A 20,221-nucleotide genomic window follows, 5' to 3' on the forward strand; every position below is an offset into this window, starting at 1 on the left:
AAGTAACAGAACTGATTGTCCGGAAAATTTCCGGTTGCCCCCTAGAGCTGCCTGGAATCTGGGTGTATATATAATGTACACTATCTTTCGGCCAAAAAAACAATAAGGATCGGCTATATCAGGAGATACGCACACATACACAGGAGAATTATATACACAAACGCACGCAGATCCACACACACACACACACACACGCGCGCGCACACTTACACGCGCGTACATAGATACACACAAATGATTGTTACTAAACAAATAACAGAACGAATTTAGCAGCGTTAATCCAATAAACGCCTGAAGATAGCAAATATGATAGAAACATTCAAACAATTTCAAACGTTACACGTAAACATCAAATACAAAGCATGTAATCATGGGTTTTTGGAGAGAAAGAAACACACGTTGATAGCCTCACTTTTAGACGAATGTTAGCAATAAATATACACATACTTGAACATATCAATGTTTTTTTGTTTTTTTTTTACTTAATCATGATACAATTTCAATGACACCCGGCGTAATAGATATATAAAGTTTAAAAAAAAAAAAAAAAAAAAAATTTGACCAAGGCAAGCATGTTACTAACCTTGTTCCTGTAATATATCTTACATAATTCATAATTCATAATTCAATAGTTTAGGATTTATCAAGCGCATACATATTATTTACTCGCACACGAGTCACGTGTAATATATGTAAAAGAAAAAAACCCATTAAATTTCACGAGGTTGTTGGTAGTGCTCAATAAAAAAGGCGCTATATTATTTTATTCACTATAGGTAAACAAAATTACCATACGTCTACTGTTTTAGTAAAAAAAAAATAAAAATAAAAATAGCTTCGAGTAAAACCGGAGTTTTATTGTCGCCTAAATTTTTTATGACTAAAACAGTAAATTATTCTAGCGACTAATGATAATTTTGTATACCTAAATTGAATATATATATGTATATATGTGTACATATATATGTATATACATGATAGTAAAAAAAAATAATTATATATATATATATATTAAAGTGAACGAGTCTGTGTGTGTGTCTGTGTGCCTGTGTATCTGTGTGTGTGTCTGCGTACATTTTCCTACGCAATAACTCTGTAAATGTTCAGTGTACAGACTCGAAATTTGACATACCGGATACTGAGATTAGGGAAAATCTTTGTGATCGGTTTCCAGCTGGAGATTAGGCTGTTATGAGGTCAAAGTTCAACGATTTGACCTTTGAAAACTCTACCAAACTCCTCCGAGAATTTTGGGTCTAAACACTTGCAATTTTAGATATAGGTTCTTTGGACATGGATCTAACTTAATAACTTGATTTAAGCCCAATACAAAAAATGTTAAGGGGTCATAATAGGGGTAAAAATTTTAAAAAATTGACCGTTTTTTTTTTGCTCAAAATACACCTCCAAACACCAGGGCAGCGTCGAGCTGAAATGCTAGTATATATATATATATATATATATATATATATATATATATATATATATATATATTTAACACAACAAAAAATCTGCTTAATTATTTCCTTTATAACGGTTTTCTCACGATTTATTTTGTGGGTAAATTAACGTAAATAATATATGCCCCATGTGTTTAAGGTAGATGTTTTAATGTGGGAAAATCATTGACAATACAAAACATATACTGCTATATATATATATATATATATATATATATATATATATATATATATATATATATATATATATATATATATATATATATATATACAGTGATGATCATATTTATTGGCACGGTAAAATAAAAGTTAAATTTTGTTTAATAAATTCTAAAAAAGGGATTAAATTAAAGAAAATAACAAAGTATATTATGCATTTTTAACTGACCTTTCCGATGCAGCAATCGGATTTTAGAAAAAATAAATAACAAAGGAACAACAAACATAATTGCAAAAAACCCTTGTTCAAAATTATTGGCACGATTTATTTAATAATCAATTGTATAGCCTTTGGCCTTGATTACCTTCCTCAGTTGCTTTTCATAGTTTACAACCAAGTTGTTACACTCTTCAGTAGTAATTTTAGCCCACTCTTCCTGGCAATAATCCTCCAATTGAATAAGATTCTTAGGCTTCCTTTGCATTTCGCTCAATTTTAATGATCTCCATAAATTTTCAATTAGATTAAGGTCTGGGCTTTGTGATGGCCACTCCAAAACATTAATATGATTGTCCTCAAGCCATTTCTTAGTCAGTTTAGCCGAATGCTTTGGGTCATTATCTTGCATGAACCACCAACGACGACCAAGTGAGAGCTCTTTAGCAGAGTCTTTAAGGTTTTCATCCAATATTTTAACATAATCTTCCTTTTTTATGCTACCTGTGACCTTAACAAGTCGCCCTGCTCCAGAGGCAGCAAAGGATCCCCAAAACATCAAACTGCCTCCACCGTGCTTCACTGTGGGTATGGTGTTCTTAGGCAGGAAAGCTTCGCCAGATTTTCTGTAAATATAAGACACTTTATTATGGCCAAATAACTCTATTTTCGTTTCCTCAGTCCATAGAACACGTTTCCAGAATGCAACATCTTTATCAATATTATGTTTTGCAAAGGCTAGCCTTGCTTTCAGGTGCATAGGCTTCAATAAGGGAGTCTTTCTCGGACGACATGCTTTTAAACCAGCTCTCTTCAAAACTCTACCAACTGTATGTCGAGATACATTCACTCCAGAGGTGCTCTGTTCATCAACAATCTCCCCAACAGAGATCCTTGGGTTTTGTTTTACTTGTCGAACAATTTTCCGTTCATCTCTTGGGGAAAGAATCCTTTTTCTCCCTCTACCCTCTAAACTCATAACGTGGCCTTGCGATTTGAACTTGTTTATTATGGCTCTAACAGTGGATTTGGGAAGGTTTAGCTTCTTTGAAATCTTATCATAGCCCTCCCCATTGGTATGGCATGCTACAACAAGCTTCCTGACGTCTTCGCTGTGTTCCTTAGTTTTAACCATGGCGATTGAAAATTATAATTTAGTCACTTATAATAGTTTAAATAAATCGCTATCTAAAGATTATCTGAAAAAAATTATTCACTGAATTAGCGTTAAACAAGCATAATATGGCTATAAAAAAGTTCAGAAAGCACGTAAACCGGAAATTGATTGATATTATACTGATACTAAAAGAAAAACAAAGCCGTGCCAATAATTTTGAACAAGGGTTTTTTGCAATTATGTTTGTTGTTCCTTTGTTATTTATTTTTTCTAAAATCCGATTGCTGCATCGGAAAGGCCAGTTAAAAATACATAATATACTTTGTTATTTTCTTTAATTTAATCCCTTTTTTAGAATTTATTAGACAAAATTTAACTTTTATTTTACCGTGCCAATAAATATGATCATCACTGTATATATATATATATATATATATATATATATATATATATATATATATATATATATATATATATATATATATTTATATATATATATATATATATATATATATATATATATATATATATATATATATGCTCCCTATCTTAGGTTGAGCATATTGGGAAGTGATATACAAATTACCATTAACGTATGAAGCGATGCTCTTTGTGTAAACAAATTGAGCTTAGGTATTTGGACAATGTAAAAACATTGTTAATTCACTGCCCGAATAGCAGCGACCGTATAGCGCAACGGTTGGAAGCTCCGACTGTTGTTTTGACGATCGGGTTTCGATCATGGCTTGAGGTAGTTGCTTATCTAGCCGCACTGATGAGCTGAGATGCACCGAAACAGTACTGTGTGTGGATAACTATATATATATATATATATATATATATATATATATATATATATATATATATGCGCATATTTATCAGTTTCAATAAAGTAACAGGACATTGGAGGAAGGTTTATACATGCTCTTAAAACAATGCATATCATTTTTCGAGGCCTAATGCTTCTCATTAGAAGAGAGAAGGGGGTAGGTTACACATAAGGAAATGCGACATCGAGCTTAGAGTACATTATGGAATAAATCTGAGGAAGAAGATATAAAATTATCTACAAATAGACTGTAAATGTTAAGCTGAGAAGTTTGAAAGAAATACTTTCAGGTAATGTATCTTTAGCCATAGCTATTGATGGTTGAGAAGCTTTCTTGTAATTATTGAAGGAAACAAGCTTAGTCTTGGCATCATTGAATGTGACCATCCATTTTTTGTCCCCATTCCACTACAAATTGGAGGTCTCCCTCTAGTATTTCTGCCATTTCCTTAGATATGTGTTTATTCGTTTTCCCTTCATGCCTATTATAGAGTGTGGTGTCATCAGCAAATATACTCATTTCAGAGACATATTTATCAGGGAGGTCAGTTATGAATATTAGGAATAAAGGTCTAACGATCGTCCCTTAGGTACACTCGCATTTATATAATATTGCATAATAGTATGACCGTCGAAGACAACCTGAATTCGTTTTTTATTTAAGGATTTAATTATGTAAAGGATTCGTCCAGTGATACTGTATGATCTGATTTTCTTAAGAAGACCATTGTGCCACATCCTGTCAAAAGCCTTAGATATATCAAGGGCTAGCGCTCTACCCTCACCTGTTGTATTACGGACTTGCCTTAATCCATATTGTTGGTCGGTCAGAAGTTTAACAACTGTAAGATCATGGACTAGAACTTGGTTAATTATGAATTCAAATATTTTGGCAAAAAGCAAGAGGGGGCTAATGGGGCGTAATTTAATGGGCCAATTCATTCGTTAGAATTCTTGTAAACTAGTACCACAGAAGCAGTTTTCTAGCAGTCAGGAAAGCAAGATTCGTTAAGGCATTTGTTCTAACGTTTGGAAAGGACTGGAGCAACCTCAGTGGAGCATTTTTTTAAAAGCACAACCAGGATGAGGTCAGGTCCATATGCTTTTGAGGTGTCTAAGTTTATATGATATCATGCACCTGAGAAGGGGTCATTTTCAGATCATCTAGTGTGGCGTCTGTCCGCAAAGGAAAGTCACGGAGGGCGTAGTTTGCTGGGTACAATGTGGAGTTGGAGGTAAACCGACTGGCAAGCATGTTAGCCTTCTCGGTTGCCATGCAAACAATCTCTTGATTGTTGGATAGTGGTGGGGGGCTTATTGATTGCGCATTATTTACTACACTGTTGTAAATCTTTCAGAAATCACGGTTTCCTAGTTTCTGTGCTTCAATGAGTTTTCTGGTGGTTTTGGTCTGTTCTCTCTTAGCTGTCTCTATTTCTTTCTTACAATTACTTCTAGCTTCTATAGATTTTGTCTGCTTGTACTGGATTATGTCGGTTAAATCACCGGTATGCATGCTGCCTTTGAGCAATGGCAGCTGCACACGTATTAATAGACGTAAACCACTGAGGAGAATGGGGTTTGCAATAGAATTTCCGTGTGGGAATATGTGTTTCAATTGCTGTTTTCAACCATTCAGTGGTCTCATTGTCGCACTATTCAGCGGAGAGAGAAAGGATATTTCCCGTTGTGGCATCCTCTATGAGATCCATGATGGCTTCCCAGCCAGCATTCTTGCAGTTTTGAAAAATGACTGTTCAGTTAGGGGTCGAAAATTAAGGGCGATTCCTTACCATTATAACAGCGTGAGCAACATTCCCGAGTGGACTATGGTCATTCGTTACACAATTATCGGAAACTGTAGTCAGAAATAGATCTAGAAGTACGGCATGCCGATCTGGCTGATTTGGGAAACCTCTCGGAAACGTAACCGTCTGTGATAGAGAATGAGATATAGAGGAGCTATGTGTTATGCTACCGGCTGCGGCTGCGTAAGTAGATTATCCAAGCCAATTATTGTAGTGGACATTGAAGTCACTAAATACGTGTACTTGTGCACTTGTATCGAGGGCAAATGCTGTATCTACACTGTCAAAGACTGGGTTTATCAACGTACAGTCCTGGGTCGAGGGAGAGCGGCAGAGAAAATAAAAGTAGGTAATGTTATGTTGCATGTTAAGTCTAAAGCACATAAAGGCCTGCGGGTTGGATTCTAGTTTTGTTTATCTAGTCAAGGGGAGGGTGTTTTGAATATATACTCTAAGTCCATGCATATATCTGTCTGAGTCCTTACACAAAGTGTGAGATAGCCATGCTTGTTAAAGTTGTTAGTGTGGATGGAGGAGTGTAGGTTAGTTTGCCTAAGCGCTAAGATATCTGAGGTGTTTGCTAGGAGAAATGATTCAACATCATTTACATTAGTTCAAGGCCCGCGGATATTCGTGAATGCAAGCCTCAAATGAAGAGGCCATATAATAACATAAAATGAACATAAAAATAATGAATAAAAATGAAAAGAAAAAGTATTACATAAACAATATGCTAAGAATTGATTAGATTATGTTAAACTGAATTTAAAAAAATTCTTAATGCTGCAATATTTTAAGTTATAAATTTATTATATTTTTCCTATAATATCTTGTATTTTTTATTTCTTTTCCAGTTTTAACAACTAGTCCCTTTACTTTTCTAAGTTTTATCTTAACCATATTACTTTTCATGTTCGCATTCGCATTATTCTATGTAATATATATATATATATATAATATATATATAATATATATATATAACATATATATATATATATATATATATATATAGCTGGTATTGTTGTTTGTCTTAAAATGTTAATACAATCAAACTCCAGTGTTTATAAAATAGTGCGTAATAACAGATAGTACTGTATTATTGTACACATTAATTTTGGCTACTTATTTGCGCACATGTTTCAGTTGCGATTTGTTCAAAATTTTTTGTTTTGTTTGAAAAGTCTAAGGAACTTAGATTTCGAACGAGATTTTAGATGAAACATGTACGCACATATGTAGCCAAAATGTTTGCAGACCAAAGGAATGTATATATATATATATATATACATATATATATATATACATATATGTATATTTGAGCTACGATGACGAGAGGTAATTACCTCGAAACACGCGTGTACGTAGATTACTGTTTTAAAAATAATAAATAAGTAAAATTGTTATATACGTCCAAACAAATTAAAGGGCGACTTTCTAAGTAAATAAAAAAATGAACTTCGAGGCGGAGCCAATATTAACCGTGTTTATCGCTTGAAAAAAACAACAATAACAAATATATATATATATATATATATGTGTGTGTGTGTGTGTGTGTGTGTGTGTGTGCGTGTGTGTGTGGGGGTGTGTGGAAAAAGAGACCGAGGCAGAGACAGATTTAAAGAGGAAGGTCGTTGGATTTTTTTCAAACCTTCGTTTTATAAATGATCTAAATGTGTCAGTAGATATTATCGTTATTCAAATTGACTTGCAAACCAACAAAATTTAAATACTGACTTAAAGAGAAGATGGTCGAACTTCAGCTGTTCCAACGTGTTTTCCCTTGCCCCTTTCAGACTGACTGATCGCAGCATTTCTGCATGTGCCACACAACATCTCTTTCCCTTTCAGTCGGTACAGCTGACACACACTGATGCTTATCTACATAAAGATGACCGTAGATCAAACCAGGGAAAGGAAAGAAAATGACCGCTTCTTTACATTTCCCACTCCCCCTTCCCCGACTCAGATTTTCTCTTAAGCGACACGACAGGTTGAGTGGTCTCATTGCTTTTTCCTCTCTCGGCACAACATCTCAGAAGGGCATCACTGCTGGTCAGGGGTTGCTGAAGAAAGTATGACGGTCTGGCTCACAGTCCAGTGGTTTGATCCCGTGAGATCTTGTAATTACGGCCATCTGACTCTCCATTCGACGAGTGTTGTGTCAAGTCGGCAACGGAAAAATGAAACATAATCCATTATTACGGTTCACGCCAATCGGCAAAACGAACAAACGACAAGATGGACTGAAGCAGACGACAGGTCGACGATGGCGCTGATAAAATAAGTGACGTCCATTCTTGCCTTCCCCCAGTTCCCCTCACGACTTTTGTTTTCCTTGTCTTTTAACAACGGTCTTTCTGTTTCTTGAAGCGTTAGTGACAAAAGCCAGGGATTTAGGCGCGTTTATCGTCCGAAAAATCCGATCGCGAAATTGCTACAAAGGAAGCCATTTTGTAAAATGCGACCTCCCCTTTACCAAAGAGCACGGTTTTAGAGAATGATAAAAAAAAAGAAAGACAGAAAACGAAGGAACAGTGGATAAATACAGATTGCTAACTCACACACAAACGAGTAACCAGAAATATGAACGTTTATAAATAAAATTTGGCTAGGCGATTGAACACATATGCGCTGGCATTTCTCAAACAAATCACTCGATCAAATTCGGCAAAAGGGAAATGAAGATACATAACCTACCATTAGATAAAAGAAACTTCGTGTATGTGTGTGTGTTTGTGTGTGTGTTTGTGTGTGTGTTTGTGTGTGTGTTTGTGTCTTGGTGTTTATGTGTGTTTGTGGGGGTGTGTGTGTTCGTGTGTGTATGTTTGTGTGTTTGTGCGTGCGTGTGTGTATTTGTGCGTGTGTTTGTGTGTGTGTGCGTGTGTGCCTATGCGTGTGTGTGTTTGCGCGTGTTCGTGTGTGTGTGTGTGTGTTTGTGTGTGATTCCCTTTCCTATGGACAGTAGGGCAGATTTTTTAAAAGATTTCACACAATTGCATATCATGTGTCTGGCAGTGTTCTAAGGTTTTGTATTGGAATGTTTTCGATAATTATCGATCGTCAATGAAAGAAGGAACGGACGGTTTTGACTTTTTAACGTTAACTTTTTATAGCCTAATATCACAAGTGCATTTGAGAATTTTTATTATTGCGCAAGTAGAAAGACACGGCATATAAAATCGACAGTAGGTTCTTTAATATGGCAGAGGCGCGTTCGAAATGAATGTTTCTGTATAAAGCACAATTGAACCATGATACTTTACTTTCATTTTAAACTTTAATACAAGTCATTGTATAAAAATAATTTTATAAAATCAACAGCAGGTTCTCTAAAATGCAAAGTAGACTACAGTGTATTGTAGACTAAATCACTGCGGGGAGGGGGGCGTGTGAAGCCTCTCTCTTGTGCATCGCTGGGTCCCAATAATCGATTTGATTGAAAAATTCACAATTTCACCGATTTCGATGACAATAACATATGAGAGAGTGGAACTTTCGTTGATCCTCTTTTAAGCACGGGCTACGTCGGGTTTTCTTGCTAATATTTGTATAAACTAAACACGTCTTAGGTGATTTCCTCCACAAACTTCAGCAGAATCACAGGAAATAGTGAGATGTGCTAATAATCGATAACGAAGAACTGGATTTTTTAGATGAAAGATTTATACTTCGTATAATTTCAATTATTCAAACTGCTGTTCTCACCCTGACTGTTATTCGTGCAACACTCCGACCGACGTAACCTCCGACCTTTTTTTAGGTGTATCTTATTAAAATCGTAATCTCTCTGCCAAATTTGGTCAGCTGGATGAAATTTCGAATAGAGCCGTTTACTTAATCTGTTGGTGTAGCTTGCTCTCGTTCCGTCCGCGAAAGCCGAGTAGAAATCCTAAATAATTCGCAAATATACTTTGAGTATCGCTCGCCCTGAGGGTCGGATCTTATACCTCCAGAAAAATTTAACTTACAATTGAATGTCACTAGATAGTTTATCCATTACACCACGAATCTTTGGGGGGTGAATAACACTCAAGATGAAAAAGTAGTCCGAAAAATCCTAATAATACGCATTTTATTGTTAATTAATAATGTAAATGAGTAAATAAAGACTATTAAATCATGAATCCACATTTCCCTGAAACTGTAAAATAAATTTTAAAAAAATAATAAAATGTTCATAGAATAATTATTCTTGATACGAAATCGAAAAACAGCAAACGCGGATTAAATCTAACTCCAGGTTTATCTCAGATTGAGCTCATTTTACTAATGCTAACATTAAAAATAGAGGCATCACACCACAATTCCCATTGTATCATATATGAATAAAAAAATAATGTGTATCCGTCGTTTATTTTATTTCTGCTAAGGATTACGACTCGATAAGTTGATATACTACTAAGAAGTTATGAGGTGTTTGAGATCTGTCTGTTCGTACTCAAACTGTAAAAATGCTACACATTACGAAGGCATTTGTTTCTATGATATAAATATTCAAGCTCGGATCTCACGTGTGTTTATGAATGGCATGTTTTATATAGGCACCCTAAGTAGAGGTTATGCTACATAGTATGAATTTCGATCAATATAACATAAAGTACATGCTGGCGGAAAACTGAAATAGATTCACCAGCAGCTGGCGAAATTGAAGCGGAAGTGTCAAGGCTTACCTTCTCAGACAAAATGTACTAGAAATGCAGGTGTCGATATATATTACATAAAAATGCCGGGAAACAGAACAGAGTTTCCACACAGTCGGCAAGCGAGAGAAGCGACACACATCTTAAAATGTAGAGAGGATCTAAACAAATGGAAGAACAAGGAAGAAGGAATTTATAGTAAATCTCTCCCCCTCGTGAAAACACTATCTTTCTCTAATAAAACCTTAAAGTCTTAACGCGCTAGTCTCGATTGCGTTTCCATGCATGAGTTAGTTCGTCTTAATTTAAACAAAAGATGACAAGAGGATCACGGTCTGTACATAGGAAAGCAACGATAAAATAATACACGACCACCATCCACACATGCATATATAAAAAAATTATTCTACGGTTTTCTTGATCGATCATTGGCCCTGCCCTGCGCGTTTGTTTGAGCCGATATGTTTGATCTGTTCATTTAATGGTTCTTTAATGTTGAAAATGGTTTCAAAATGTTGTCACAACAGACGTTGATAGTGAGGATAAGTTAAAAATGCCCTCATGGTGTGCGTCTCAAATAACTTCTGAGAACCAAGTAAAACTCTCAGCCTTCTTGTGTAGTTTAGCTACTAAGCTCACCGAAACTTTATATTAACTGGGAGTAGGGGCAAACACGGCCCACTAACGTCTTTAAACCAATATTTCCGGGCAGGTGAGGCTCGATAACTTTGGATGGTAGCTTACTTAGGAGAAGACTACTCTGAGCCAAAACCTCAGCTGCCTTACGGGATTACCTCATCAGGGAAAGACTGACGGAATATACACAAACGGAAAATCCAAAGACGAAGTCTCTAATACGGTCTGATTTTATACTGTCAATACCGACAGCTCCTGCAGCGCAGCTACAGCCAACATTTTACGACTGTCTTTCCTTTGAATCAACTGATTTCGCAGAGAGAGGGACTATCTCTCAACATCACTCTTGCCAGGCTATGTAACTCCTCTGTTACAATCGTCTCCCGAAATGGACGATTGCTAACAACAAAAATGCTGAAAATGTTACAAATACTTGTTTTCAAATTAATAGAAAAGAACATCTTGTATATCATAAAATCTAATTTCCTTTTCCAAGCAACGCACGGACACAGACGGCTAGTAATATAATAACATAAAAATATTACATAAATGTATTTTTAATAGTTATTTTCTGGTTTGATAATGCAGAAGCAGGTATGTATGAATAGAATTCGGCATTAGTTCAAGGCGATTTTTTTCTAAAATAATATGTAATGATTTTTGCAAATAAAAAGCAATCCGTAAATCGATTCATCATGGTTGCTTTCTCTCTTATGCATATACAAACCAGTATAATATTTCCCGCGAAATTTCATAAATATTTTCCAGCACACAAGCTACAAAGCGGTAGAAGCTCGTAATCGACCCTATTTGAACGCGTGTTAACCAGTAATGAACTAAAAGAAAAACACGAAGTTACCTCTCCCTGCACTTACATAAAAGTGTACTGTTATATTAATTCGAGGTGAAACTGTAATTGGTATATGGAGTTTAACTATTAGCTTACGAAATAGTCAAGAACTCACTTTCCTTACAATCTAAGAATTTTTGTCTCGGCTTGGCACGAGTACAGGCTTGGTTCGGGTTAAGGCTGATTTTACAAAAATCTTTGGTGCAAAATTTCTACTCATTTAATTAGCGACCGTTCGCTTTTATTTTGCTTCCGTAAACTCTCATTAAAAATGGGTCTACTTCTCCCTGTACACATACAAAATCTTGTGAAAAACAACTGCGATCAAAATTTATGTTCAAAATTATCCATCTTCTCACAAAATGCACGTTACTAGTCTTTCTTTGCTTTGTCGTTATTTCCCTTACAAGCACTCGACTGAGCTCCAATATGTAGCCGTTCTTTGCAAAACATTCATGGTAAGCAGTTTTCTTCCTACCACGATTGCAAAGAACCTCACCTCTTTTCCAAGCACATTTAAATCGGAACTTTTATAAATAACGTTTCTTTCCAAGAACTTTTCTATTTGTGGAACGTAACAAGACGAACTTAGATAAAACTTTCTCAATCATACTGTAGTAATCTTCTATATTTGGTAACTCATATTCACACGATATTCTAAGAGAATGAACTTTAAATTTTTAACAATGCCTAAAAAAACAAAACAACAACAAAAATTTAAGGCATGAAAAAAATAAAAAAATAAAATAATAATGCGTAAATAACGCCGCACGAAATATTTCTATAAAATTGTCAAATCATATAGGACCTTGAAATTATATTTAAAATGCAAAGATCATATATTTTGTACGCATTATTGTTTATTTTTTATTTTTTTCCTAATGACTCAAAGTAACCCCAGTTGACGTTAATTAGTTCATTTAATGAGCGTCACTGCTATAGTTAAAAACAAAGATAAACAAAAAAACGAAATGTGATAATATAGAAAAGGGAAAACCCGTTCTATGCGGCTATAGATATGTGCTGCATCGAAAAGAAATGATATGAGAATAATACGATCGGTGTGCAATATGAGTTTAAAAGACAAGCTTGGATTTGATGACCTCGATGATGACTTTTTGGCAGTAAAGGGATATGTGCGCAGATCAGGAGACTTCGTTCGTTTAAGTCATCTCGAAGGAATTAACGAAAGAGTGGTTGGTTAAAGACATATAGAACATTTGAGGTGGCAAAGTCAGTTGGCAGAGGAAGTCCAGGAAAAAGGCGGGCGGAAGTGGAAACGATGAATTTTAGAGAAAAAAGTATGAATAAGGACCTGGTCATAATTAGTTTGGAAGATATGTCGAGAAAAAAGTCGTTCGACACATGCCAGTACATAAAATAGACATGAAACTATACTGGTGTTGGTGGCGGTGGTGTTGGTGGTGATGATGATGATTGATTGATGATGATGATGATGATGATGATGATGATGATGATGGTGGTGGTGGTGGTGGTGGTGGTGGTGGTGGTGGTGGTGGTGGCGATAATGATGATGATGATGATGACGATGATGGTGGCGGCGGCGGTGGTGGTGATGATGATGATGATGATTGATATCTAACAAATACAAAAAATTACGAGTGATTCCGTTTTTGCTGAACGCGTGTCAAATTCGACTAAAAAAAAGTAAAATGATGGCTTTTTATTGCATCCTTAATTCTCGTTAATTAATTCCAGTTATATCACCGCTTGCTTAAGCAAGGTTGAGCCTGGGCTGTGCTAAAATGGGAGACCATTTGGGAAATGCATATGCTGTATGTTCTCTCTGCTTATCTCGCCATTGTTTGCAGTCGTCCCGGCCTTCTCCTCGCCACAGGACTCAAGTAGTGCCGATTCGAGAGTGGCATGGTTGTGCAAGCCTTGCACACGCATTGACCCTTACAGGGTTAAGCCATTTTCTTCCGAGAGTGAACAGAGGCGTTCATTTTTTTTAAATTCGACTTCTGTTAATTTGTGCCCGAGTTAATTCGAAAAAGGTAGGAAGGAAGTATTTTGATATCGGATCATTTTGAAATCAAAAGAAGAAAATATTAATTCTGGTTCTTCTTTTATACTCGACGGTTAACATTTGACATATTTAAAACAACAAAAAAAAAGAAGAACAGAAGAAATTATTTAAATAAAACCAGATTTTCTTGTTATTTAGCCTTTGTACGCTGTGACTTCATGTTCATATCCTGTTTTAATATCATTTTCAAGTACAAACGTTTAATCAAAGACGGATGTTAAGAAATATGACTATCAAAGCCTGAATAAATGATACAGAATTTATTATTTTTGTTTTTAATCTGTTATTTTGAGTGAATACTCTGTGAAATTATGTTCGTATGGAATAACGTCAAGATTTAATAAAAAATATCACAGCAGAAATAGAATTATTTATGTTTTGTTCTTAATCTCTGATGTTTTACTTGTATACTCCTTGGCTTCACGTTCAACTCCATTGCATAGAACTCCTACATTTTAATCACATGATATTCATCGAAGTGTAGGATTCAAGAAACTGAAATATTATTACAGTTTCATGCAGTCTTCTGTCTACTTCCATCGAAAAAGCAAAAAAAAAAGAAAAAAATAACAAACAAACAAACAAACAAAAAAACAAAAAACAAAAAGAAACACGGTCTTATTGCAATTCTATTTACCTCCCACAGGAAATTCGTCGTCTTCAACTCCTACAACGATTATTAGACAATAAATATGCTAATGTCCCTAGAAGTTCCTTTCGACATCGTATCAATAAAATTCTGCGCCCGTTGGAAATATGGCGGTCCCTCTATCCAGGTCGATTCCTCTAACACTTTCTTTCACCAAAAATTTCTCCTTTTAAAACTCATGCTAAGACAGGGAAGACATGATTTTACGTGCAAGACAAATCCCACCCAGCAATAATTTTAACAAGCCGCTCCAATCCTCCTCCCAATCACCCCAGATGCGAAAATTTGTAATAATAACTCTTGAATCGTTTTAAAAGAAAAATGGGGTCTGAGACATCGTGGCCCCCGCATTTTTTTATTTGAAGAATTGTTTACATTGTTCATTTTTATACACATATTTATTTTATTTTAACCCCAGGAAAATTAGGATGATACTGATATAAAATTCTTCTTCCCAAACTCCTCAGCCTCAACATTTAAAAATAATTTTTTTTTTTATATTTAATATTCATAATTTCTGGAATGTGAGATGACGCAAACAGAAACTGTGATGCCTCATCCACTTTATATATATATATATATATATATATATATATATATATATATATATATATGGGTTGGGTGGGTGTGCGTGCGCGTTCGTGTACAATATAATATACATTGTATATATGTCCAATATGACATACATACACACATATATATTCACTAAATGTAATCTCCAGATTAATGATATGTACATATATGTGTGCACACACACGCACATATGTATACATATATATTAATTATATATATATGTATACATGTATATATATAAAGACAGACACACAGACACACGCAACAACACACACATACACACACATAAACACACATAAACAAACACACACACATATATATAGATATACCAAAATGTCTTGTAACTATGGATTAAGTTTATTTTTATTGTTTTATTATTTTCAGATATACCCTTTATATCTTAAAAACTGTGTATTTAAAAAAAAAGGAATTTTTATTTAATTTTGCAAAGCAACACCCATCTTCAGTTTTGTCTAGCAAATATAATGCAAATTATATTGGCTCATTATCATATTTTGTTTAAAATATCATTGGATTAAAACAAACAAAAAATTATGCATACACGCACGTACCCACACAAAATATACATATAGGACTATTCACCCACGGAAACGTGTTTCGTCATTACTGTGACTAATCAGCGGGTTTGACCACATCATAATTTTAAATGTCTCTTTACAACTAAACTTCGAACGTCGTGTCTGAAATACTGGATGATTTTAACACTTATAAAGGTTTTCATTTTTTCTTGTCGCTAATAATAATTTAAAATATAACACTAACTTAAATATAAGAGAATGTCATAAATATATATATATATATATATTGTAATTCTTGGTTCGTTCGGGTGGCTTCGACATTTTGGTATAACATGTGTACTGTACCCATGCGTGTTTTTATATATCTCTTTTAAATTATAACATTATACTTAATTTTTATTTTATAAATACGTGGTTTTCCTTGTACCGATTGCCCATTTTTTTATTTGGGGACAATTATTTTTCACTGCCTGCCGTCATGTGACATCACTAAAAAGATCTTTTGGTCTCATCACTACAGGCCGTGGTGGTCTCGCTTGATGTAAATAGAATGTGTTTATTTTTACTTTTTTGTATAAATAAAGTATCGTAATGTGTAACAATAAAACACTTTTTTTTTACAGGAATATTACGAAAATACCCTCTAAAGTCTGTATTAATGAATTCGATATAACTCGCAGCAAAATGAATTTTTCGCACCATCGATGCTATTTTCAGCACAAACAAGGTGTTTTCTTTTTTTTTAATTCAATATCTTAGGACTTTACTTTACTAATTACTAATTATCTTTGAAATAGACCCAGAAAATTAATATTTATCTCTAAAAGGATTTTTAAAGCTCGCCGTGAAAAATTTTTTCATAACTTTTCTTTTTTCACTTGTACAAATATTTTTTTCCTTTGGGAAATTAAGTTTAGTCCTTAATCTTTCAAATACAATCAAAGAGTTGTCGGAAACCTACAAAAAATCGTTTCTTTTTGCCTGTACCTAAACATTGGATATATTAGCAGCAAATTGACCGTTGTGATTCATCTTTTTACTATTCAGGAAATTAAAGATTCAATTAGATTCCTATTTCAGTCACCTAAATTATTTAGTTTGAAAGGAGTTTAGAAATTTATATCCAAACCTAAATGTTATTTTTACTTAAATAAAAATAACATTAATACACTAAGTTTCCCTTTTAAATTCCGTACATTTTTACATTACGTCCAACTCATCGTTCACATTCGACATGTCAACTTATATAGGTTTTCGGATATGCTGACAAGGTTAGGGGTGTCTATTCCGAGAGGCCGTTCTTAACATGAGGAGGTTTGGGGTGTCTATTCCGAGACCTGTTCTTAACATGGGTAGTGTTTATTGGAGTGTTTATTCGTTGCAAACGTACGCGACAACCTATAAATGTGGACAGGATTGGAGTTTAGGTAGCGATTAACCTCGAATCCAAAACAACCTAAACCAAAAACGTGTCCCTTTCGTTTTTGGTTTGGGTTGTTTTGTGTTCGAGGTTAATCGCCACCTAAACTTTAATCCTGCCTAAATGTGGGCATTTCGAAAAAAAGATATACCAAACTGACTTTTTTCGCTTAAAAATGGAATTATTTCCCTTTCGTTAATAACTTCTTTTTTTTTGCGTTTTATATATATAAAGAACAATTTTTTTGAATGTTATTCTTTTGATTATATTCGTTTGGGTGAAGGGGGCAATTAAAAAAAAAGATTAAAACGGAGCGAAATTAACGTTTCCGTTCCATTTCTACAACAACATTACCAACAAGGGTGTAAAGGAGGATTGGTTTACTAGGATTTGTAATAGAAGCTGACACTTATTTAAATTATTTAATTGTTGAATTTTTTGCATTTTGGTTAAATCTGTTAGTTTGCAATCGCTGATAGACCACTTAAAAAATTGAACATGCAGAATTTGATCCGGCCCGCCCTCATTCCCCCTGATTTCATTTATGGTTAGGGTTCGAACGGCTATCCCCGGAATTAACCAAGGCTTATTCAAACGTTGACACACTAAATCAACATTTATTTATTTTTTTGCATAATTAATTAATGATGGGAGTATTTTTCTGCTATTTTGTTAATATCTGTTGACAAAAAATCATTTGTACATTCTCTTGAAAAAAAATCAAACTTTTCTCTACTTTCACCTAATTATTTACAGTGTTAATATAAAGCATTCATCTGTTCTTTTTTATAATAAAAATTATGTTTTCAAAAGGAAACGTTTACTGCCAAATTTCTTTTTAAAAAAACTGCAAGTTTTCCTGAAAAAATTTTTTTTTTTCATCTAACAATTTATGGTAAAAAATTAATCTTTTTGGAGGAGGGGAAAAACTACAACTTTCATTGAAAAAATAAATACAAAAAATAATAAAAGTAGATAAACGAACAAAATGCATTTTTTCTCGGGGAATGTGTTCCATTTTAACAAACAGAACGACAGCACCGCTTGACCGGGTACAGATAATATATATATATATATATATATATATATATATATATATATATATATGTATATATATATATAAAGTCATGACAATATATATGGAAATCAAGCTACACAGAATATTCTGCGTTTTGTATTGAACACTGTTGAAGTAAATACTGAAAATGTTCGCATAGAATTATATCTTCATATTAATTTTTGTGATAAACAAAGTAATTATGTATATATATATAATTGTCAAAACATCGTTAATTCATTATCCACACATCAGCAGCTGTATAACACAATGGTAAGAAACTTTGACTGTCATTTGGGCGGTCCGGTTTCGATCTTGGCTTAAATTGTCTTTCTAGCCGCACTTATGAGCTGTGAAACAGTGAAAGAGTATAGTATGTGGATGATAATATATATATATACATATATATATATATATATGTGTGTGTGTGTGTGTGTGTGTGTGTGTGTGTGTGTGTGTGTGTGTGTAATTATTATACGAAAAAATGCAAAAAATTAAAAAGTAAATAAACGAACAAAATGCAATTTTTCTTGGGGAATGTGTTCCATTTTAACAAACTGAGCCACAGCAACGCGTGGCCGGGTACAGCTAACACACACATATATATATATATATATATATATATATATATATATATATATATATATAGCTAGTATATATTTATATATATATATATATATATATTAAGTCATGAAAATATATATGGAAATTAAGCTACACAGAATATTCTGCGTTTTGTATTGAACATTGAACATGTTAAAGTAAATACTGAATGTGTTCCATTTTAACAAACTGAGCCACAGCAACGCGTGGCCGGGTACAGCTAACATATATATATATATATATATATATATATATATATATATATATATATATAGCTAGTATATATTTATATATATATATATATATATATATATTAAGTCATGAAAATATATATGGAAATTAAGCTACACAGAATATTCTGCGTTTTGTATTGAACATTGAACATGTTAAAGTAAATACTGAAAACTTAATCTTTTACTAACAAGCTCGGCGCCAGTCTCTGGCCGGTTATAAAACACGCTTAAATATAATATTTTAATTCATCCAGATTTCGTATTTATTATAGAACTAATTCTCTATTGTCAAAAGTAAAAATAAAATAAAATAAAGACAAATCAAAACGCAGTATTACGAAAATAAACACATTTTTATATATTTTTGAAAATTTATGAGCATATATTTCCAAGTAAAACTCCTTCCCCAGAATTTTGTACATTCTGTTCTTCTTTTTTCTCTTTCCTGCCATGTTGTTAAGTTACAGAAAAGAAAAATCATTTCGTAAAGTTCGCATGTTGCTCCTCAGCGTTGGTATTTTTAAATGCTGGAATGATGCGTTGGCTACGCGATATTGACGTCAGGGACGTAAGTTCTGTGATAGATACGTTGGTTGAATTTAAATAAAATAAAATACGTAAAAGATGTGTTCGAAAATCAAATCACAACGCAATATTATGAAAATAGATAAATATTTATGAAATTTATAATTGATATATTTCGAAGTCAAACTCTTTCCTCATAATCTAATACTTTTATCTCCCCCCCCCCCCCGTTCTTGGCATGTTGTTAAGTTGGAGAAAATAAAAACCAGTTAGTAAAGGTCCGCGTATTGCCCCTCAGCTGTGGTATTTTGAATACCGGAATGATGCGTTTGCTACACGATATTAACTAAAATAGTTAACACTCTAGCCTTATTCGTTACCGTTTAATTTATCATAGAACTGATAGCACATAATTAACAATGAACCGCCATAAACGTATACGCATATATTAGTACATGCGTACAAGAGCAGTTTCAGTCGAATTATGACTACCATGTTCTAATTTTTTCCAATGCTGACCCTTTAGAAGCTAAAGTCCCTTAAGACAACGATCCACACAAATACAATCATTTGGCACGTCTCGCGTCTCTCTGTGACCTAGCATCTAGGTGATGCACTTTGAAAAAAATTGAAACGGAAAATCAGATAGGCAGGCGAAGTGATTTTTTATGAATTAGATTTGATTATTTCCATATACTACTGCTTATTTATTTCAACTGTTTTTATTTAGTATTTTTAGTAATAATACCTAAGAGGTTACTATTTTGTCAAACTTCGAAGTTAAGTAGAGTTATTTTCACTGGGGAGTATTCTGTATCTTGTTTTGTTGTTTGGTTCTTTTTATAGCGGTAATTGT

The sequence above is a fragment of the Euprymna scolopes genome, chromosome 24, assembly GCF_053919585.1.
Source record: "Euprymna scolopes isolate OS-2025 chromosome 24, ASM5391958v1, whole genome shotgun sequence".
NCBI lineage: Eukaryota > Metazoa > Mollusca > Cephalopoda > Sepiida > Sepiolidae > Euprymna > Euprymna scolopes.